The sequence below is a fragment of the Agelaius phoeniceus genome, chromosome 2 (assembly GCF_051311805.1).
Source record: "Agelaius phoeniceus isolate bAgePho1 chromosome 2, bAgePho1.hap1, whole genome shotgun sequence".
In the NCBI taxonomy this organism is placed as follows: domain Eukaryota; kingdom Metazoa; phylum Chordata; class Aves; order Passeriformes; family Icteridae; genus Agelaius; species Agelaius phoeniceus.
The window spans coordinates 20,864,193-20,888,133 of NC_135266.1; the positions used below are offsets into that span (position 1 = coordinate 20,864,193).

Sequence of the window (23,941 nt, forward strand, 5' to 3'; positions counted from 1 at the left end):
TCCTTGATTACAAAGCCAAGTGTGAACCTGTGACCTCAGTGTGTAAATAAAAACACAATATCAGTGATGACCATGTTAGCAAATCCATTTTGATTAATTACACCAGAAATATCTCCAGTTTACACCAAAGAACTACACTTAACTTTCACCACTACATTAAGTAAACTTTTGAGGAAAAAAAAAAATTATTTCTCTTTATTTGCAGCATTTAGTGTGATGACTAGACAGGAAAATATCAGGTGAAAATGTTCATAAGCTGCTTGAAGATGGAATTCCTTCTGAAATTAACTGATGTTAATCTGTATATTGGGCACAAATTTTTAGCATGTACTATGTATATAACAGTATGTTTATCCATCAATTATATTCATCTTCCATTAAATCAAAGCAGTTCAGATAGGAACAAGGTCATACAAAAATGTAAATGGAAATACAGATCCTGTACATCTCTGAGGCTTAATTAACAACTTATTGAAAAAGCAATTATATTACCTGTCCTGTTTCCATGTGCAATGGCTGCATGAGACATTCAAGTTATTCAAGGGCATGTTTGACTGGACTGCCTGTAGTAATTCCATTTCTCCACCATGATGTGGTAAAAGAATTCAGTTTAAAATAAAATTAAAATTTAAAATTTTTTTGAATCTACCATTAAAAAGCAGAAAATCCTATTTGTCTTCAGAGGAAAACTATCCTGGCTGTGTTTGGGAAGCAGCTGATTTACTGCACTCACACAGTCCCACATAAGAGGCAGGTTACAGAAGGCACTGTGTGTCCAGAATGTGCTACACACGCAGTGTGGGCCCAGTGCCTGCACACTCAGTGTGTGTGCCCAGGGCCTGCACACTCAGTGTGTGCCCAGTGCCTGCACACTCAGTGTGGGCCCAGGGCCTGCACCCTTTGTGTACCCAGTGCCTGCACACTCAGTGTAAACCCAGTGCCTGCACACTCAGTGTGGGCCCAGGGCCTGCACACTCAGTGTGTACCCAGTGCCTGCACACTCAGTGTAAACCCAGTGCCTGCACACTCAGTGTGTACCCAGTGCCTGCACACTCAGTGTGGGCCCAGTGCCTGCACACTCAGTGTGTGCCCAGTGCCTGCACACTCAGTGTGGGCCCAGGGCCTGCACACTCAGTGTGTGCCCAGTGCCTGCACACTTTGTGTACCCAGTGCCTGCACACTCAGTGTGTACCCAGTGCCTGCACACTCAGTGTGGGCCCAGTGCCTGCACACTCAGTGTGGGCCCAGTGCCTGCACACTCAGTGTCTGCCCAGTGCCTGCACACTCGGTGTGTCCCCAGTGCCTGCACACTCAGTGTGTACCCAGTGTCTGCACACTCAGTGTGTGCCCAGTGCCTGCACACTCAGTGTGTGCCCAGTGCCTGCACACTCGGTGTGTCCCCAGTGCCTGCACACTCAGTGTGTGCCCAGTGCCTGCACACTCAGTGTGTGCCCAGGGCCTGCACACTCAGTGTGGGCCCAGGGCCTGCACACTCAGTGTGTGCCCAGGGCCTGCACACTCAGTGTGTGCCAGTGCCTGCACACTCAGTGTGGGCCCAGGGCCTGCACACTCCGTGTGTACCCAGTGCCTGCACACTCCGTGTGTCCCCAGTGCCTGCACACTCATTGTGTGCCCAGGGCCTGCACACTCAGTGTGTGCCAGTGCCTGCACACTCAGTGTGTGCTCAGGGCCTGCACCCTTTGTGTACCCAGTGCCTGCACACTTTGTGTACCCAGGGCCTGCACACTCAGTGTGTGCCCAGTGCCTGCACACTCAGTGTGGGCCCAGTGCCTGCACACTCAGTGTGGGCCCAGTGCCTGCACACTCAGTGTGGGCCCAGTGCCTGCACACTCAGTGTGTACCCAGTGCCTGCACACTCAGTGTGGGCCCAGGGCCTGCACCCTTTGTGTACCCAGTGCCTGCACACTCAGTATGGGCCCAGTGCCTGCACACTCAGTGTGTGCCCAGTGCCTGCACCCTTTGTGTACCCAGTGCCTGCACACTCAGTGTGTACCCAGTGCCTGCACACTCAGTGTGTACCCAGTGCCTGCACACTCAGTGTGTGCCCAGTGCCTGCACACTCAGTTTGGGCCCAGTGTCCAAAGAAACAAAGCCCTGAGCTTCCCAGGAGTGCTGCAGCCCGAGCTGCATTCACTGGCCCAGCTGTTTTTCTGCAGCTCTGCCCAGACAAGCTTAAGCAGACTTGGGGTGGATGAAAATGCATTGCTGAGCTGTGTGAAGTCTTTGCTGGGCAAACAGAGGAGCAGTTTTGGGCAAGGCACAGCTCCACTCCCCCTCCTTGTGGCACAGCGTTTGCTCATGAAGGTATGAACCTTTCACTGCTGCTGGCACTCCAGCTGAACTAAATATATACTTATTAATGACTACAACAAAAACTGCCTTTTCCTACTTTGCATATCTCTTATTAGCACTTTCAAGTGACTGGCACAGTGAATGTGGTAGCATGATGTGCTCTACAAATCAAATAGCAGAGTATGGGATTATCACAATTCAGTCCTACAAGGTCTGAGCTAGGCCTTAAATAATCACCAGCTTAGTTTAAAAATCAAAGGATAAGGCATTCTGCCACCTCTGTTTGCAATGCTAGCACCCTCTTTACTATCATTGAAAACCTTCCTTGAAACCTTAGCTGTTTTAAAGACAAAAGATTAAAAAAAAAAAAAAAAAGCAGCACAATAATTTTATTCCACCAGCAGTAGTTTAAAACCATACTTTGTAAGAGAAAGGCTCAAAGGAAATATGTCAGAAGTTTGCCATGACTGGAATAGTAATTTCATCTCTCTACCACAATGTAAAATATATGGATCCATGTTCTAGCTACATATACTTTTTTTCTGACTTAGTTGACAGCCCAAAAAGTACTAATCAATATTTCATTAATAAAATCAGAGTCCAGTTAACCATGACTCACCAAGTAGCAAGAGAAATACTAGGGAATATACAAATAAAATTCTACTTCAGCCATGAAACAACTGCAAATTTAAAGAATGTTCATGTTCTTTTAAAATATGCCTATTTAAAAATATTAATACAACAGTTAACTATATTTCAGTGAACAGTTATGATGCCATTAGACTTTTCAGAATAACCACTCTATGAATAGTTCATGTGTACACCCTCAGGTGCAGTATTATTTGATGGCAGCACTTGAGGAACGATGTTAGAAAACAAAATCAATAGAGAGTTTATTAATTAAACCTCAGAATTATAAAGGATATTGTTTGAAAGCAGCTTGATTTTCTAGTCCATAAATCTAACTGACCAATAAAATTATTTGGTGGGAACAGGTGCCAACAGTAACTTCAGTTAACATACAGAAAGTCTCTGTACCCTATACCTGTGCAATATAACTTATGAAGCTCTAAATAAATTGAAAAAAAAATTAAAAATTAGTAACTGTAAAAAAATTATAAAAGCTGTGTACAGAACAGTATGCATGGGGGTATTATGGTACTTTTCCAAATCATGCATTTGCAAGCAAACTTTTTGCTTATAGTTTCTCTTATTTTCTTTGTCTAAAATGCAGTGTTCTTCTTATGCAAAAAGAAGACACATTTCCTCAAAACAAAGTATGTCAATGCTAACTTAGTGATAATGGAACATTCTTCTCAATCATACCAAATGAATTCTTCTGAAAAAATACTGTTCTGGAAACTTTTAAAAAAATAATGAACACTTTTTAATAATAATCTGTCCCTCTGCACTTCTACCAACAGTCACAACTTGCACTACCTCATTTCATTTGTGATATTCCTAAACTGCACTTATTCCAAGCTCTTTGAACAACAGAAATCTGTTGATATGCTGCTACATTTGAAGTACCTTCCACTACCTCCTATCTATTTTATTCTTAAATTCAAAGTAACTAATTCATACAAGAAACATAAAACTAGGAAAAGATGACCTGTTTCTTCCTAGGCATCATGTGCATACATCTACTTTTCCTACTTTTTCAAACTTCCCCAACCTTTCATTTTTTGACCTCTAATTTCACCTCATCTCTTTGCTTTATTTTGCTTTTTACAAGGTTTTCTAGTCAAAATACTGTCATCCCCATAACATATCCCACATGACCCTGATAAAGCTGACCTTACCACTGTCAAACCTATCATACCAACAACAGTTAACAATAGTTAACATTCTAACTGCTGGGGACATCCCCACTAAGAGCCAGACAAAGATATAGAAGATGGTACTCTACATTATTAGCACCATTATTCCTCAAAATTACTGATAATTCAGGATGTCAAGGTCTTGAATTGCTAGAAGACCCCAGAAGGATTTTCTCTTGCAATTTGAGATAAAGCAAACCACCAAACTGTATCAGAGAACTGGATGATCTGCTTGAGTATGTGTTTGTGAAACATAAAAAGAACTGTGAATCTCATTCATCTGAGAGAAGTAAGTAGAAATGCCATGCAGTAAGTAGTAACTCATCAGGCACTCCCAAATTTAATTGCTAGAATACATATTAAATGCACAGGCCCAGAGTGTAATTACAATTTGGTATTTGAAACTGTTTAGTTAATAGCAAGCATGGAAGTTCATTAGCTTAGTAAACTAGGGAAAAAATTGCACTTGGGAGAAAGTACAAGGGTAAAAATGTGCAGAGCTCTCACTTCCCCACTGCCACCAGGGACCAAAGGTAATGATTAAATAGCCCAGAAAAGGCAACCTGTGGCAAAAAAAATCATACTCCCATTCTGGGTTAAGGGTGTAATTAGTTTGAAATACAGATTATACTTGAAAACCCAATGAAATTAATTCTAATGGGAAAATCTGGCTAACTGAAACAGCACAAGACCTCCAACTTGGGATTCAAGTTTTAAACATGCTACACAAAAAACCCCAAACAAGCAACATATACTTTCTTCTAAGTAGAAGAAAAGCATTTTTAGGGATAAGGAGGCTGTTAGTAACCAAAACGAATGTTAAAAGACAACTTTAAATTAGTACACTGCAATAATTTGTGCCTTAAGAGTCTTCAAAATGTTTGTGAGAGGATCATTTCAATGATGCTAATTTTCAATACATTTTGGAGCACCAGAGAAATTCAGTAAGACTGCTAGCATTTTCTGCTAATGGTTGAGGATGGTAAGCAGTATGATCTCAGTAATTATAGAGCTCTATGCCATTACTAATCTTAGGGAAAATAACCACTGAACTTCCAAAGGATAAATTCACTGGGAAATTATATGAACAAAACTGACGCCAGTCAACACCCTTTTACATAAATTTGCTAAATAACAGAGAATTATATTTAATCATCTGATAAAATTACAAACTCTGGTCAGATTATATTCCATAAATGAAACACACAGACTTTTGAGCAGCATTTACCTTACAGCCACACAAAACTCAGAGTAAGAAATTATTATCAGTATCATCAGATGTGAATAAGATATACCTATGAAAAAGTAGCTGTTACCAGGAAATAATAATTGAAAAAGTGCTCTACATTTCTCCAACAAAATAATCCATTACTTACTCAACACTATTTAAGAGTATGATCAATGATACAGAAGTAAATACTGTTGATGGCAGTAATGGCACAAAAACTGTCAAACTGGTCAGTAAAGGCAGCAAATTGTTATCCAGAATAATATGGATTTCTTTGTACGATGGGCACAGTGTATTACAGCCAAGGGGACTTATGTAGGAAGCAAGAAACAATGCAGGTAATACCCAGAAAACAGTGCACAGAAGCCACAGACTTACAAAATACATACAATCTTAATGGCACAGAACCAACTCAATACAAACGACAGTGAAGCCTGACAACAAAAGGCAGTAATCAACTTCCCACACATGTAAGTGCATGAGACCAGTGATACTACCCTAGTCCACAGCATCAGTGGTACTGGAGAAGTGAATATAGCTATATAGTCCCTGTACTGTTTTCCCAAAATGGCAAACATCTTGCTCTTTCTCCATTATTCACAAAAAAAAAGGAAGAATTCTGTACCTTGAGATGTTAACCATCTTAAGATGTTAACCAGAACGCCCCACATGCTGCTATTAGCACAGAAACTCACATGGAAAGAGCATAGCAGCAATTTGAAAATGCTGCAGAGAACCAATGAATGTTACATGAACAAGAAGCTGTCTCGGACCCACTGTAGGAGAATAGGATTGCTCAGGCCACAAGTTGCAGCTTGGGCAGTAGTGATGGTGGAGTAGGTACAGTTGCAAGACAGGTGTTACTGTTGATATGTTTTGGGGTTATTTCCTACCACAGCAATTACTTAAGACCAAAGCCACCTAAAGAATTGTACAGTACTTCTTTGTTTTGCTTCTTCAATCTGTATCTTAAAAACCAGCCCTGAACAAATGCAGACTTTTTGTCAAATGCATCTTCTCAAGAGAGCTGGACTGTCACAGCCTTAAGTGACAACACTGGTAGGAGTCCACCATCACCTATGTGCACAGGGCCTGACTGCCTGGCTGACTTCACCAAGGAAAAACCTGACAGGACAGGAGTGGCACCCCAGAGGTGAGCTCTTATTTGGTGATTCCTTTTGGCTTACCTGGTCGTGAGACCCTTGAGCTGCTGAATGCTGCTCCTCGCAGGCTGCTGTCGAGAGTCTGGGGGTTTGAGTTACCATGGAGATCACCACATCTGACACATGAGGGGGCTGCAACAAGAGAGAGGCACCCATCAAACCAGTGTCCATCAAACCAGTGTCCATCATCTCAGCAACACACAAGCACAAGGAGTCCCCTTTGATTTTGGCATTCACCAAAGTCCGAGCTCCCAGATTAGGAGCTTTAGCTAAACTGTAAGGGGAAAGAACCCAACACCCATCACCAAAAGAATTAGAAAGGTGAGGGCAGTCCCCAGTGACACACAGTATTTGAGCACATTGCAAAGCTGCACTTTTTCAGAAGCTTGGAATGATCCAAATATACCATAAGCTTGACTCAACAATTTTCAGCCTCTCTGGTCAAGTATAACAACAGCAAGCAATCCACCCAGAGCACCACTGAGCACAGGACTGGAACAGCAGTGCACTGCCTCAGAACAGTGGGACACACAAAAGTGCTCCCTCAGAGAGCCTCCAGTGGGAAACTGATGGAGCATCACCTCTGGGCAAGAAATAAGTAGGCAAAAGAAGTCACCTTCTTGAATATTATTTGGGCAAGGCTGAAGGCAAGCATTTATGAAAATCAAACATGAAAGACAGCCTGGCATTCATCTGCAATAATAAACCTATCTGCAGACTTTTCCAAGCCTGCCAACGGGCATGATGAATAAAACCTGATTTCTTATTGCCTTGCAGTTCCAGCACCATGTATATTGACTAGTTTCTCATTCTTCTGTTTCAAGCCTTAAGTCTTATGCTCAATTTTTGTCTACATTTAATAATTAAACGCTGTAAAGTGAAATGGGATAGACACTGGAGACTTTTAAAATTAATTATCCTCTTCCACACAAATGTCTGACAGTTTTGAAAACTATTGTCCTGTTGTAGACATCTTTTTGTGAAAATCCTTTCTTAGGATTTTTTTCCCTTCTGAGAAGCTGAGGCCTCAGAAACAAAATGCAAACAATGGTTATCTGCTGCTGTGGAATGCATCAGGTGGATTTTTGATTGGCCCATCTTGGATGTTTATAATTAATGGCCAATCAAGGCCGAGCTATCTCGGACAGAGTCCAAGAGAGCTGCCTTTTATTACCATTCTTTTCTATTCTCTTCTGAGCTAGCCTTCTGAGATGAAACCTTTTCCTTCTATTTCTTTTTAGTATAGTTATAATGTAATATATATATCATAAAATAATAAATCAAGCCTCCTGAAACATGGAGTCCGCATTCTCCTCTCTTCCCTCATCCAAGAACCCCTGTAACCACTGTCACATTGTCCTGGCTTTGTCTGGGATGGAGCTCATTTTCTTCCCAGCAGCTCATACAGTGCTGTATTTCAGACTCAGAATGACAGTAATGTTAGTAACACAGTGATGTTTTAGCTGTAGGTGAGCAGTGCTCACACTGAGTCAGGGATTTTCAGTTTCCCATGCTCTCCCAGTGAGCAGGTGCACAAGAAGCTGGTGGGAACACAGCTGGGACAGCTGTCATGGTGTGGCCAATCCATGCCATACAATGTCACAGCCAGTGTATGAACTGGGGGGAGCTGGCTGCAAGGGACTGCTCACTGCAGCCATCAGCAGGCAGTGAGCAATTGTACTGTGCACCACTTCTCTTTTTTGGGCTTTATTTCTCTCTCTTGGTTTGTTATCTCCCTTTAAATCATTATCTTTATTAATATTACAATTAGTATTAGATTTTACCTCTTAATTACTTATTTCCATTATTAAACTCACTTCAACACATGGATTTTACTTTTTTCCTCCCCATCCCACTGGGGTGAGTAGGGGGATGGAGTGAGTGGCTGTGTGGTACTTAGTTACCAGCTACAGTTAAACCACAACAACTATACATTAAGTATCATTTCATGATATAATCAATTTAATATATAACATATTTGAACACATCATCAGGGAAAGCTTTCATAAATTCAGTTCTAATTCTCAGTCTGCAGCACTACAGCATGTTCTCATTTACTTCATTGTGACATAAATACACCATCTAACCAAATACAACTACTCACTTCAGAAAGAGTTACATCTATCCTAATCAGAGGTGAATGACTACACAAAGGACAACACTTGCCTACTGAAGCATCCCAAACTATTTGCAGTACATCAGCTGGACATCCACAGTTTTTCTGAGTTAGTCTACTGAATGCATATAAATCTTCATCTATATGGCTACATACCTAACCACCTAATTCTCAGATGACATTCTGAGTTCACTGTTCTCACTGTTCTCATCTCTCCATCTCTTTTTTTTTTTTTTTTTTTCAATTATAGAATCATTGACTGGCTGGGGTTTGAAGAGACTTAAAGATTATCTCATTCCAACCCTCCTGCCATGGGCAGGGACACCTCCCACTAGACCAGGTTGCTCAAAGCCCCAGTCAACCAGGCCTTGAGCATTGCCAGGGTTGCAGCATCAACAACTTGCCTCCCCCATCTCATTTTTCCTGTGAAGCATGTTACGTTTATGCAAAATACAATATACTCAAGAAGCATAACTGTGTGTAAATGCAAAATCTGAAAAGCCAAGCAACAATTAGAGGATTTCCCATGTTGTATGGGAAAATTTTTAAGAGTATTATTATACTAAAATTATCTCTATTCAATACCCCTACATTATGCTATACAACAGTAACTAAGATATACTGAGGCTGCTCTCATGTCAAATACCAGGGAAATAACTGGCTCATCTGGAATGAAGGCTTCTGCAAGATTCATGGAGTTTAAAGGACATTCTAGAATACCAGATACTCCTTCTGTAGCACTGTGGATGAATCAGGGTTATTGAAGAAATGCTATTAATGCTTTCTGTCATAATTCCACTCATAAACTGGTTGGGTCATGTTTCATTTGTTCTGTTTACAAATCTTATAAACTGGATCACAGAATCACTCAAAGGCTACAGTGCTGGAGAGGCAGGAGGCAGCAGTGCAGGCAGCACTGGAAACAGGCTGGAGGAGCTAATCACATCCTTTGACAAGGCCAGCTTTGGTTACCTTGCAAGACAACTTTTTGGCAAATACCAGCTCTCTACTGAAAAAGTGAAAAGTAAAGTGAAAGAGACATATTAGAGGCAAAAAGATATGACTATTATCATTTTTTACCTGTAAGTGTCAGTGAAGCTTAAAAGTTACATATATTTCCCTTATGATTGGGTGAGAACATAGATATATTGATGATTGCAATAATCATATAGTATCATATGGCCCTACCCATAATGTTTTACTCAACAACGAGAGTTTCTTCAAATCCAATTTCATACAGAAGTAAATACTAATACGAGATTTGAAATAAACAGTAGGCAAAGACAAAAAATATTCCTTTAAACATTCATTTGTAATATTAGCATTACAACCTATAATTACTTATAGTAGAATAAGGTCTTCACAATTTACAAAGAAATTGAAAAATAATCCATCACCAGAGATCACAGAATACAGCTGCAAAAGTGATTAGAACAGGGTACAAAAGTACTTTAATATGAAATATCTGGAGAGTTCCACTGGCAGAGTTTATTTAAAAAAAAAAAAAGACAGATGACCTAATTACAGCACCTAATATTTTCATTGGGAGAATACACTAAGCACCAACTGGCTTGTTAATCTAGCAAAGGGTTTGCAGAAAACAAATCAGCATCTGGAAGTTGACAAGAAATTCAAACGAGAAATAAAGCACATGCTTTCCATCACCTGTGACTAACCATTAGTGCAACTGTCCAAAGGAGAATGCAGAGATTCCCACTGGTTGATGCCAAGCTTTAGGGGAACTTTCCCAGAATATGAATTTTTGTGAAAACACAAGACATCCACCAGTCATACAAAAGTTACTCTGTTTCATACACATAGACCAAGTCTGTAATACAGAGAAAGGGAGATTTAGGTGCTGTAGCCATCCTTTCCTGCTCATAAATTAAATAAATTATTGTAGAAGAGGTTAATAGTAGGTTTGTTAGTTAAAGGAGTGAGAAGAAGTTGAGAAGTAAGAAGAAGTTGATAAAAAGTTTTTTTTAAAGTTGTAATTAAAAAGGTCAGAAGAAGTAAAAAATTAAAAAAAATAAAAAGAAAACTTTACAACTAAACAAAGTATTTTTAAAAAATTAGTTAAAATCACTGTAACTTTCCACCAATAGTTAAAGTAAATAAAAAAATAAACAATTAAAAAGAGTATAAAAAGTCAACCATATTCAATAATAAAAAGTTACCATCTGGAACTGCTTATAGTCTCTGCTTTGTGTCGTGACCGCCTCCACAACAAGATATTATGATGAAAACCAATTGTCTGGTTTTGTAAGTAAAGCACTTGGTGCTGATGAGCCCTGTGCATGCTGAGCTGCTGGTGCCAGCAAATACTTAGTGCATACATGTGCACACAAACACACACACAAAGTGAGAGAGGGAGTGTGTTCAAGCCATGTGGAGTCACAGGGCTACTGCCATCCTTCCAGACATAGGTGGACTAAATTCTGCTGGAATAGTACTCTAACTTCTGATTTAGGAAGCTTACTGTATCCCCCATGAGCTGCAAGGACTCAGTCACAGCAGAGTGGCAGCAGGAGCTCTCTTCACAAGGGTCACTTGGGGCATCAGTCAGATGACTGAAGGCAGGCAGTACAAATGATGCTCTCTGAATCTGTGCAGGGAGCAATAAACACAGTGCTTCACATTATTAACTACTTGCCAGTCCTGTCCCTGTGGACAGTAAGCTTCCTGGGCAGAAAAACCTTCTTAGTGGGGTATTTCAGTGGGTTAGCCAAGCAGTTGCCCACCTCAGCCAAGATCCAGGAGCTGCTGTGGCCTCAGAGCAGTTTGCTCACAGCTCCCTCCCTGCAGCAGCAGCCTCACTCTGTGCACACAAGGAACACGGGCTTCTTGCAAGGGCACAAAGGGAGAAGAAAAGGAAATAAAACCAAGTCATGGCCTAGAGGCTACACTGGTGTCACAGTGAGCAAGCTTAAAAATGTCACCCCTTTAGCAAAGGATACGAAAGTTATTGGATGTCTTAATTTAGCTAGCATGGGTTGCTAATCTATGCCTTGGGCTGCTAAGTGTCAAGAAATGTAACCATGTTTAAATGTCAACCAGAAATAAAAGTTTAATTTTTTTTTCCTTTTTACTAATTGTACATCTGGTACACAAGGTTTGACTTTGGATTTGTACTATGTCTGAAAACACATTAGTCAACCTATGCAAACACTTTCATTGATCTCCTTATCTCTCAGCTCCTCCATTGGACACAACCTGTGTGAAGCAAATCCATGGAAAATCCTGGCACCACCTCCCATGTGGGCAGCTGATGAATGATGTAAGTAAGTAACCAACCCCCCTGTGACTGTCCCCAGTGCCAGCTTAGCTTAAAGAGAAGCCCTGAGGCCTCTCCTGCCCTGGCCAGGGCAGAGGACAAGCCCCGTGCCAGGGACAAACTGCACAGCGCCATTTGCACTGAGGAGCCAGTGGAGGGATGCTCCTTAAAGGAGGGCTGAGGTTGGTGGGCCACAGACCAAACAGTGCATTTATCCTCTCCTTCACATGAAGATTTCCTTTTGCAGGCACCTGAGGGACTTTAGGAAACTGAAACTGGGGGCCAAATTAATTTTTTGAAATTACTGTCTGGGCAGGTGGCTGGGGTAAGGGCACCTAAACAATACAGCAGTTTTACTCTTGATTTAAACTTGGAATAATCAGTCACATCATTTTGGAAGATGTTCTAGTGAATTCTACTCAATTCCTCTAAATACATTTAGCTGCTTAATGTTTTTCCAATCTAATTTCTGTTTAAGTACTATTTCTGCATATTATCAGATAAATAATTTCATTTCTTTTTACTAAACAATACAGATGAGGAGAAAGCAAACCACTACCATTACTATCCTGTTTCAGCATATTTCTCTTAACTCTTTCATAATGAAAAAAACATTAACTGGGTAACTAATTTATTATCCCACTCCCTTTGGGCCTTTAAAGGCACAGGAAAGTTTAAAGGCTAAATAGCCATCTTCAAAAGACACTGAATTACAAAAGCAGGGATTACATTATATCTCTGGAAAAGAAATGCAGGATACCTAGTGCACAATATTTTGCTTTCTTTCAAATTGATAAACAGCTTCAATATTTTCAAACTACCCCTGGTGGAGTATACTATACTATACTATATGGAAGTACACCATGACTATATAGAAGATCATAAGAGGACATCAATAATTATGCAACCCTTCTGCAAAAAACAACCTAAAATGCATTTTCTAAAACAATTTCTAAAAAGTGTACAAATCAATGAAGAGAACACTTCAACATTTGCCAAACTCCTGGTGATGTGCTGGGGTTTTAGTTTCTTTATGGATTAGCATAATATATAAATATAATCACAGCAGAATAACCACAGTGGCTCCCATGGGGCATGACCAGCAATCAGTGTGTACAAGGATTGTGGATAACACTGCAGACACACAGAGCAGAAAGCAGGACCATCATTTTCAGCACAGCACAACACAATGTGCTGGGCTGCTCTATCATGTTTCCAACGAGTACCTATGCACTGGAACTGCAATCTCTGTTCAGAAAAACCCACACAAATCTCTGAATATTAATGAATTTGCCCTAAGGTCTTATAGAGTAAATAAACACCAGTTTATGTCTTGCTATGATAAAAAATTCCTGCTGTAGACACTTATGTATCTATTATTGCCCCACAGCTGCTTCCTCTAAAGGAAGCTATGAGAGATTTTTTATTTTAAATATACCATAGATGAATGCCCAGATTTGAGGAAGTCTAGAGTCAGTTAAAAATCTGAAAATCAATGTTGAAATAAATATTCATTATAGTACTAGAGCAAAAAGCTTCCCCATGGTAATATCTAAGCCAAAGCAACAAAAATACCCTCAGAAATAACCCACATCTTCCCACAAAAACTTGAAATACTTAAGCCTTGAAAGCCTTTCCTCAGGTGCAACTCACAGAGCCTGGGCTGCCCCTTTGAAGCAAGTCTCTCAAGGGAAAATGAAACAGCAGGTGGAAACTCTTCTCATGTTTCATCTTAACTAACTCTGTCAAAGCTAGTGGACATCATGAAATTAGGAATTTCAGAAGCACTGTCTCGTTACCTTGGCTGTATTATGCCACCCTTTTTACACAGGTCCCTCCCAAGACAAATTAACTCTTAGCAGCCCAAGCAGTGACTCAATCCAACCAGTCTTGGAGCCAGACTGGAATTGACAGCAACAATTCTCAAAATCATTTACCACTGTCAGCACTTTGCCTGCACAGACACTTCGACAGCTTTAGCTTTTTTCTGCTTCAGCTGTGTATTTGAGTGTAGAAGATATTTCCTCTATAATATGTAATAGTTTGACAGGAGATGCATGAGTTATCTACCATTATTTAATAGGCCAGAACTTTCAGTGATAATAATGGATTTATGAAAAGCTTAGCTGTCAGCAACCAAACCCAGTACAACACTGGAAATGCTTACTACTGTAAGAGGACTTTTTGCAGTATGCGGACAGATTCTTGGGTGCTGTGGCCAGCAACACAGCAATTCTGATACTCTTTTTATCAGAAAGATATGTGAGTATCAAATAGCACAAGATTTGTTTTACCATCCCTCAGGCAAACCAAATGTCAGTTTTCTAATTAACAAGTCCAGATTTCAAAAACACCAAACCCCCAAACTTTTCTCTTGACAGTAACTCATGAGATATCTGCTGAACTTTTTAAACATGAAACAAACCCCACAGTCTAGGACTGTTGTGATGAAACATAAAGAAAGGGGTTTAATTATTAATTTTGTGATAGTGCAGGCAGGTGGGAAAGAATTATCCCTTTCAGAAGCATTGAACTGTAATACTCTGATTTGCCTATTTAGCTCTACCTCAGGCAAAAGCACAGAGGAAGAAACAGGAAAGAAGAAATGCAGCCTCCTCTGCACTGCCCTAGTAGTTACCATTACCAGATTTAAAAATGAGTGCAAGCTTAAAAAGAAAACCACACAATTTTGATTAATTCATGTAACTCTGCCCTGAGTAGATCTGCCAGGAATGATCTTCAAAGTCTTTGGCCCCCAGTTGTACAAATCCTGCACTGCTTTCAGCATGCACACCTTGGAGGTGCCCAACTGCAGAGCACCACAGTGAAAGGATTTGCTGTTTCCCTCATCTCAATGACCCAAAGCCTGCAGAGTTTTCCCAAAGTGCATCAGTAATGTGAATTGCAGCCCACGGCAAAGACAGAGCCAGTACAATTCTCCTAAACAAGGTTTAATATGTGTAGGCAATATAATCAGTTTTGTCTCGGGTTAGCTGTAGTTTCCAAGAGATTTGGAAGGTGGGATACCATGGGCACCATGGTAATACAATCTTGATGTTGCAGAGGCATCAATAAACACTGCAAAGTCAGGCTTTAGGAGACATTGCTGCAATCAGCTCTGGAGGAGCAGAGGTGGCAGGCGCTTTGGACATGTGGCATGGCATTAGAGGAGCAGCTTGTCCCTAAAAGACCTTCTGAAACTTCACCTTGGGTGGAACCTCAGCTACACATCACTGTAACAAGATGTATATATATGTGATAATTAATATATTTAAGTCACATTTTCCTCCTTACATTATAGCAATTGGATGAAATGCTCTAGGCTAGAAGTTGCTGAATCAGGAAATGGATCAGAAGCAAACTAAAATGCCTTTCTAGTTATTGATTCCTGCTCTCTGTTTCATGTCAGTTTCCTAGAATCCATCCAACACAAGCACGAAAGGGTAATGAGTTTCTGAACCCACACTCTAATAGTGCACACTGCATCAAAGCTTTCAGTAATTGCCTGGATGCTGCTTCCCAGCAGTACTAAACAACTTAAATATAATTAGCTGGAAGCCCTATGGGCTTCATTTCCCCACTGGAACACCTCTTACACTAATCCATTTATCAGGCTGACAGATGACTGAATCACTGGCTATGGACCCATTCTACTAATAATATTTCTCAAGCCCACATTCTGGTTTGTGCTTTATCTTGTACATTTTTGCAAAGGAAAAACCAGTGTTAACAGTGGGGAGAGAAGCAGATATATAACACCCTCATCTTTTCCCAGTACTGACCAATGTTACTTGTTTGATTAGCCCACTAAGTATAAAATGCTGGAGCTATCAGGCAGAAAATGAAAATTAAATGTCTGCATTATGGAACTATATGATGCCAAAAATAATAGGGAAACACAAAAATATTGAAAAGACTTTTGGAAGTTTTCCAGCCATTCTAAAGTTCCAAGAGAAGTTTGCATAAGAGGACAATTTTGAGCATATCCCCCTGAGGATGGCCCGACTACAGCTGTTGAGCTAAAATTTCTTCATACTACTTATTTCATGTACATCTTTCTGAACAAGAGGTGACAAAAGACATTTTAAAGCTGTCTAGAGTTATACTGAATAGACATGAACTGAACATCATGCTGCTACAAATCTATCCACTTTGCAAGCTGTGAGAGAATTCTCATAAAAGTACAAAAATTATTTATTCAATTTCTTGGGCAGGATTTTCTAATGTTGCAATGAAATCCCTTTTATCCCTGTGACTTAATTCCAGACAGATTTCAATAAGTGGAACTCTGCAGAGGCTGAAATTATAGGGAGCCAAGGTCTTCCAAACTGTGCCACACTTTGGAAATGAAGTAATTGTAAAAATGCTAAATTCTCATCAAATTCTTTTAAATTATTAAAAAAATTACCCTAGCATGTTATATGCTTGTAGTTCCTTTCTAAGAAGTTGTGGGAGAGGAAACAAAAAGCCACAAAGCTGGTAATGACCAGTGAGAAAGAAGGTTTTAAAAGGTGTCCTTCTTCTAGATCCATTATACTGTGGTCAATAATCCACATTCTGGCTTGGAATCACAGGATCCAGCTAGAGTAGCAGCACTGTTTCATTGTTTATTTCCTCTGGATGTTCTCATCATGGACACAGAAAATACTGATGTTGAAAAACAATAAAACAAGAAACTTGTACTTCTTGTACTCCACATAAGCCTAAACAATGTGCTTGTAGTAAAGCCAAAAGCCAACATACAAAAATTCTTAGTACCACAAGTTAAAATTAACTGTGGACATCAGTCTGAATTCAAAGAGCGAATAGAAAAGCTATAGTTGAACTTTTAACAATTAAATAGATAAGTAAAAATATATTCAGTGATGTAAACTGACTTAGCTGGTCAATCAAGCAGCAGCAGCAGGGTGAGGTACAGCCAGCAGTTCTTGGGAGCAGCACCAACCTCAGAACAAGGCCAAAAAGAACAGCAGCTACTTGGACATTACTTGACTTTCAAAAATGCAATCACAGGTCTTTACACCACCTGGTAAAGTACTAAGCAGGTTACTAAATACTGAGTTGCTTGAGATTTCTTCATGTGAACCCCAGAGCAGAAATCTCAGTTTCACATGAACTCTCCACCCACTCCTTCCCTCCGGCCTGAAACTGGAAAACTCATCCCAGAGATGCTGACACTTGCACATCAGCCAGTCAACCTACCCATCACTCAAAGACAGCCTCTTCCTTCCCAGGCTCATCCTCTCTGTTTAGTGTATTTGTGTATTTCCTACTCCCACAAAGGGCAGACAGAATCCTGAGCAAGGGTTGCCCCAAACCATATGAACCTCAACACTTGTCAGTCACACTTCCACATGAAATGCAGAATTTCACACTCCTGTTAACAAATACTCCTTTGAAATGCAGTGGTACTGAGCAGAGCAAACATCAGATCTAATCAAAAGAATATTCTGCAGTAAAAAATGTAAAAAAAAAAAATCTTCTCCTGTTTTCAGTCATCTTTAATAAAACAGGTGATGGTCCTGAATTTCCTAACTAGGAAACTGTCTTTGCCAGGCAAAGAATGAAACACTGCCTTCATTTGTGTGCTTTATCAAGAAACTTGCTATACTGTCAGTGAAACTGAATTTCCTGGGTACTAACTCCGAGAAAATTTTTAAACTCTTGAAGTAAATAGTATCTCTTTAAAGCACTGTCAAAGTTATTATATATACAGATTCTTGCCTGTAAATCAGGGGCAAATGTACAGCAGCTTTATATTTAAATAGCTGCACTGAATTTTCAAGGTCTTTTAATAGAGGCAGCAAAGAAGAGTTTGGGGAAAAGAGGAGTCATCTAGGAATAAAACATCTTAAAATGACTGGAGCCACAGTCCACTGACATCCATACTTTGTATGGCAGGCAGTGTACACTTGGAAGGACATGCCATGTTAAGCAGTCAAATGCAAAAATGCAGAGCATTTTAGGAGTGCAAATAATTGCCTGTTTGAAAAAGCATGGCAGAAGTGACCTAACACACTGATCTACAAAAGGAGCACCCTTTGTAATGCGCATTTGAAAAATTATTTTTATGTTCAGTAATTATTGTCTTTAGCATTGGAAAGATAATCAATTTTATCGAAAGACAATTTCTGTGCAGTCTCTATTTTTGGATTCCTGACTAGATCAGACCTAGAATAGCCACAGCTAACCCCAAAGCTGGCCCTGCTTTAACCTGGGTGTTGGACCTTCTAAAGTCCTGAATTATCATAGGATCCTACAGTGAGAATCTCTCCATACTAAAATGACATATGATTGTTGTGCTATTTACATAGAAAATAGGGAGTTTAATAAAAAACACGAGGGCACCAACTTGGATATTGAATCCAGACAGATCCAAGGTCTTAAAGATACCAAATGTGAGGCATTCCTTCTGATCATATAAAGCTTATGCTGGTTAAGCAACTGTAACAAAGCTAAGACTGATGATTAAAGATATAGAATGCTTTTGTTACACTGCAGATTCTCTTTCAACATTACTTTTTCCTTTTACCTAAATCACTATAGAGATATAGAAGTAGAAACTATTTATATTAAATTAAATTACAGTTTAGTGGTATGTATGTGAATTTTAATCTACCCCCAAATAAAATGCAGGACAGATTAATAGGTTATACTGCCTGGATATGAAAACTGCAGCTGAGAATACTGGCTAGAGAAATACACCAAAAATGAAATTTAAAAAATAAATAAAAAAAGGAGAAGAAATATGAAATTATCTGCAGTAAACATGGCTGTGAAAAAACGGAGCATTTTAAAAGATGTGGATGAAGTAACAGGTCAATGAACATCACACAGACTTGGTGGTAAAGAGCACTCATCTGAGGAGCCCAGTCCTTGGACTTGGTCAGTAACACAGGTAATTTCAACACATTGAAACTTTTTAATAAAATATTTTAAGAGTCAGCAGCAGAAGTGAAATTTCAGGGAAAACGCCCTTCAAAATTACCACCTGCACATTAGAGAAAATAACTTTGATAAATTTTGGTCCTGTTGATTTGTTACTCTGGTTAATCTGATGGTTGATAGTAGCTGTCTCATCATTATATGCCATACAGGAGTAAATGGGTATCCACCTCTCTACACTGAGACAAAATTCACCTCTCTGGATAGCATATATGACAATTTTGACCAATATACATGTTAGAAATGTTTGTTTATATAAAAAGATTAGCATAAATTCCTTTAATGAATTCAGTAAGAGATTATCTCTCAATATACCTTCGTTCTGTGCTTTAATGCAATTCTGACACCATAAATGGTATGATCTATTCATCTTTGCTTTCTTTCATTTCAATTTTCTATCTGCTTCAAGAGGTATTTAGCTAATGAAGCTCACAGATTTACAATGATTCTTTAGACTACTTCATTGAAGGGACACACAGAAAGCATATTCAATATCTCAGTATTAGCAACTGGATATCCAAGCCATTCAGTCAATACATCGTTCTACTTCATGGTATGTTCACATATAGTAAAGTTGCTCAAGTATTTTCTAAAGCCATGATGAAAAAAACCTGCATCAAGTTTCAAAACTCTAATAAAATCAAATCACACAACAAAACAAGACAAATGCAAAATGACACCAAATTCTGAAAATTCAACTAATTAGTTAAACTTGTTGAGGAGGGAGAAGGACTTTTAAAATGCAAAACCTGCAAAGCTAAGTTGCTTTCCTTCTCTCTGAAGCTTTCCTCAGACTTGCTACTCCAGCATTAGGGTCCAAAGGCCCTGATCCTGTTGCTGCAAATGTCATTTCTTGAAAACTTGCAAGGAGCTCAAAACTGGAAAGGGGAAAAGGCTTTTATTACCTCCATCAATGTGAAGTATCCCACAGTATTTCATGCTTACCTGTGCACTAATGTAATTAAATAAATACATTTAGGTCTGTTCAATGAATAGTAGGTCTGTTTTTTGAAATGCTAGCTAATAAATAAAGAACACCTGAAAGTCATACAGATCAGGGCAATAATTCAAATTGCAATGCAGACTATTCATATTTGTATACATACATGCATGCCCTAATACAGGACTACACTTGCATGTACATTTCATATCACTGAACTTTATGCAGACAGTATGTGATGTTACTTTTAGACAGCATTAAAAGGTGATTTTTCCCAGGGTCTCAGAAGTACAATTGCCACTGACTTCAAAACAAAAGGGAAGTAGCCTGCAGTTCTGGAAACCTGTCAGACTTTTCATCTTGCAAGCTAAACTCTCCTTCTGCAAATTGAGAAAACTATGAAAAATGAGAACAAGTATTTGCACAGGAAGATAGCTAGTTTCATTTGCTGTAATAAATGAAAAAGATCCTTTTTATATCATGACAGAACATGTCAGGGATGTTCATGCCACTTAACTTTGATTCCAATTTATGTATATGGATGCTGATGCCTAAAGCTGGGTATGAATATTCAGCCTTCATTATTATAAGTGGTTTTCTTGAAGGAAAAGAAGGACCTAATAGCAAAAGACTTATTGAAGTAAAAGAATAATTATAGCAATGATAGAAGCAAAAAAAAACCAGAAAAAAACATTAGGAGACCTTTTGCATCTCAGTTTACAGATTTTGTTTACATTAGAGTGTTTTAGTGAGATGCAAAGGTGTTAAGCCACTTTTTGCCTTGGCCTTTGAAATTATTTAGGAAAACTCTGTGGCATAAGCTTAGAGGCTTAGAAGCTTGACTTAGAAATTTTAGGGGATAGGTATGAAAAAGTTAATTTTCATCAGGGTAAGTCCAACTATATTCTCCATTCTACCCACCACAGTGTGCAATTTCAGTCTGTCATTATGCTTCTTGTTCTGAGTGAAGCTTCACTGGTGTAGCATTATTCCCTTGTTCCTCATAATCACTCTTCCTTACATTCCTGCTGAACATGGCTGCCCCTCAGTGTCTGTGGAATAACTGCTCATGTCCAAAAGATTCTTATTAAAGAGTTCAGAGAGTTTATGTTAGAAAGTGTTCAAACTAAGCTAGATTATAGTGAACCAGTCAGGTTAGAGAGTGACTACATGATCAGCCAAATCTCGTGGGAGCAACGCTGAACAGTTTTGAACAGTGGGGACGGGAGCCTATTCAGCCAGTTCAGCTGCTGCCAGAATAAAATGTGGGAGACAGAGAAATGCTTTCATGCTTAGCCTTGCTTCCTTTCTTTGCTTTTCTCAATATCTAGGATCCTGAAATTTTTATTCCTAATTCAGGCTACCAAGTTTCCTCAAAACAATTTTTCTCCAGCAGAACCTGTGTTCAGACTTGTAAGGCACATCCACATGGTAGGTAAAAAAGCCCTCCCAAACTAACTGTGCCCCACCACCCTCCCCCCAACACCACCTCAGTAAACCAGCAATGAGTTTAAACACAGTCATCTTGGCGTCCTCAATTCACCTTGTTATTGCACCTCCAGTTGCTGCAGCACAGATGGGATCCAACATCTCCCACTGTTTGGGGACTGCCCCTAAAGGTGAGCCATATGTTTTGCAATACCTAGAAACAGCAGGATAAGATAAGGAAATCTCTGCAGCCTTAAGGCAGAGCTGCTTTGATTTCACTGCTTTGTGCCCTGCCTCCTCCCCACCCCCTCCTTTTTCCTTTTTTCTTTCCTTTTTTTTTTTTTTTTGAGAGCTTTGGTAATTTAATTTATCTGGGTTAAGCCTACAGGAAAAAAAAAATAATCCAAACAAATACTGTGTGTGCATGTGTGTATGTATGTGTGTAATGCCTTAGAAATCTCCCATGTTATCTGTCTGTGCAAAATTTTACCTTCCACTAGACAAATATATTTTTAAACTGTGTGGAATCAAAACAACATTCTCAGCATTCAAGACATTCTGTCATCACTGCCCATTTGTTGCCCTCTAGGTTTCTCTCAGCTGGCAAATTTCCCATTTAAGGAATTATCAGATTCATCTGCTTAGACAAGGCTGCAAAATAGAATGAAAAGCTGGATTATTCTAGAGAACTCATATTTTTCTTTCAGGGAAGAAAAGCCAGTGCATGAGAGCTGAACATTAACAGCAAATGGAACCAATCTCTCAGACTTCACAGTTCTACCCCCCTGTAGGCTGTGAAATCTAATTTTGATTAAGATGCTACAATATTTATTTTACTTTTATCCTTTACTTCTTTAAATATGTTTAGTGCCACTTATTATGTTAACCTGTTTTGAAGCCTTAAATATTATGCTCATATATGATGTTTATTTTTAAACTGTAGTTCTAATAAGCATCCCATGCATCCTGCTGCTTCTATGCAATTTGTCATAAAGAATTACCAATTGCTTTGCTACCATTTTCCCTACTGCAGATTTTTTGCAGGGTGAAAGTGTGGAAAAAAAAAAAAAAAAGGGAGAACTAGAAAAATCAATAAATTGACAGTTTTCCACAGCTCAGGATTTACTTGAGTGATGGAGTAGCTTTCATGACAAAGGCTGTGCTGCAAAACCATGCTTGCGTTCCTGGGCCCGCCGGCTGCAGTGCCAGGATTTCTGGAGGATGTGCCACGGTTCCCAGTGCTGCCACCCAACCCTTTTGTACCAACATGGGAAATGCTACTCTTGGTACTCTTTGCCCCCTAGGCAGAAAGAAAACTGTGGTATGATCTGGAGAAATGTCTCAACACCAGCCTTGCTCACTGAGCAGGTTGGTTTTGTTTTCTTAACACAGATGAGTGAACAAACCCAAACTCCATCAAATTCACAAACGGGTTTCACGTGCTGAGTGTGTACACAGGTGTAGGTGCACCAAGTTATAGAGAAGATGAACATTAGAGAAATCCTAAGTGATTCTAAAGTAATTAACATACCTGCAAGCTCATTACTGAGCCAGACCTGCTTTATGGAGACTACTGCCATCCAGTATTGACACTAAATCACTATCTTATGATGTTCACCCAAGTAAAAGTATTTTGAGGTGTTATATTACCTTAGCACAGTGATTAATCTATTTCTTTTTAGAGCATCCTCTGAGAGCTTAAAAATTCATGATTCACATTATTAGTATTCTGTACAGCTTTCTGTATTCTTTGAGTGGTATGATTATCTGTGGTTGCTAATGGCCACAATATGAAATATGAAAGTCACCATTCCACAAACACCCAATGGGTGTCCTTAAAACATGCTGTGAATCCCAAACAAAGAGGACTGCAAGCCACAAATCCTTTCTCTTTATTCTCACAGGCTATACACTGTTTGTGCAAAAGGCAGACAGGATGGACTTGTGATGTAATACTGCAAATGGAACAAATAAAATTCTCCATTATATTTGTCATATTTTAAGGCTGGAAATTAGTCCATAAACTCAGCTGGGTTCAGATCTTACTGACTCACATTTTACAAGATAAAAACTCATCCAAGCTTTCATGCTGTGATATAAAGAATACCCAAAAGCATGATGAACTTGGAAAAATGTTCCAGTTCATCACTAAATTGAAAAGATTACATACCAGGCTTGAAGAATCTTGATGCTGCCTTATTTATTTAGACCTCACGTTCTACTAGTCCAGGCTTGGTCATCAAAAAACAGTGAGAACTACCCTTTGCCATTCTGGGCATAAAGTATTAAAAATTTATCAAAGAAATCAAAGTGACTGTCTAATAAGATTGAATCCATCATCCATAGAAATTGCCAGACACACAGACCTAAAAATACATTTTGGGTTTATTGAATGTAGCAAGATATAATAGCACATAGTCTGATTAAAAGCCAGTAGATACATACTGAGCCATCCAAAATAACAATTCTTTCTAAAACCTGACATCATGCACCAAATAATTGTGAGGTACACTGCAGCATAACAAAATCTGATACAAGCAGAGCAACACACCCCAGTATCTATCATTAAATAAAACTATTATGAGGTTCTAGCAATATACACCATGGTCAATATCTTAGTAATTTTCTGTTGTGTGCACTGCAATGTACACTCAGCATTGCAATGAATACTCTGGAAGGACAAAGTTCTTCATTACCCAAAAGTTAAATGATCT

At 39.3% G+C, this 23,941-nt stretch overlaps 1 protein-coding gene across 4 annotated transcripts in view; it reads right to left on the reverse strand.

The window, feature by feature from the left end:
* Nucleotides 1–23,941, reverse strand: part of TBL1X (transducin beta like 1 X-linked) — a 195,954-nt gene that overhangs the window by 82,673 nt on the left and 89,340 nt on the right. For all 4 annotated transcript variants that reach the window (XM_054652057.2, XM_077173224.1, XM_054652051.2 and 1 more), the window contains one exon: nt 6,549–6,656. The gene's annotated coding sequence lies outside the window, so the exon portion shown is untranslated. The remainder of the gene's footprint in view (nt 1–6,548; nt 6,657–23,941) is intronic.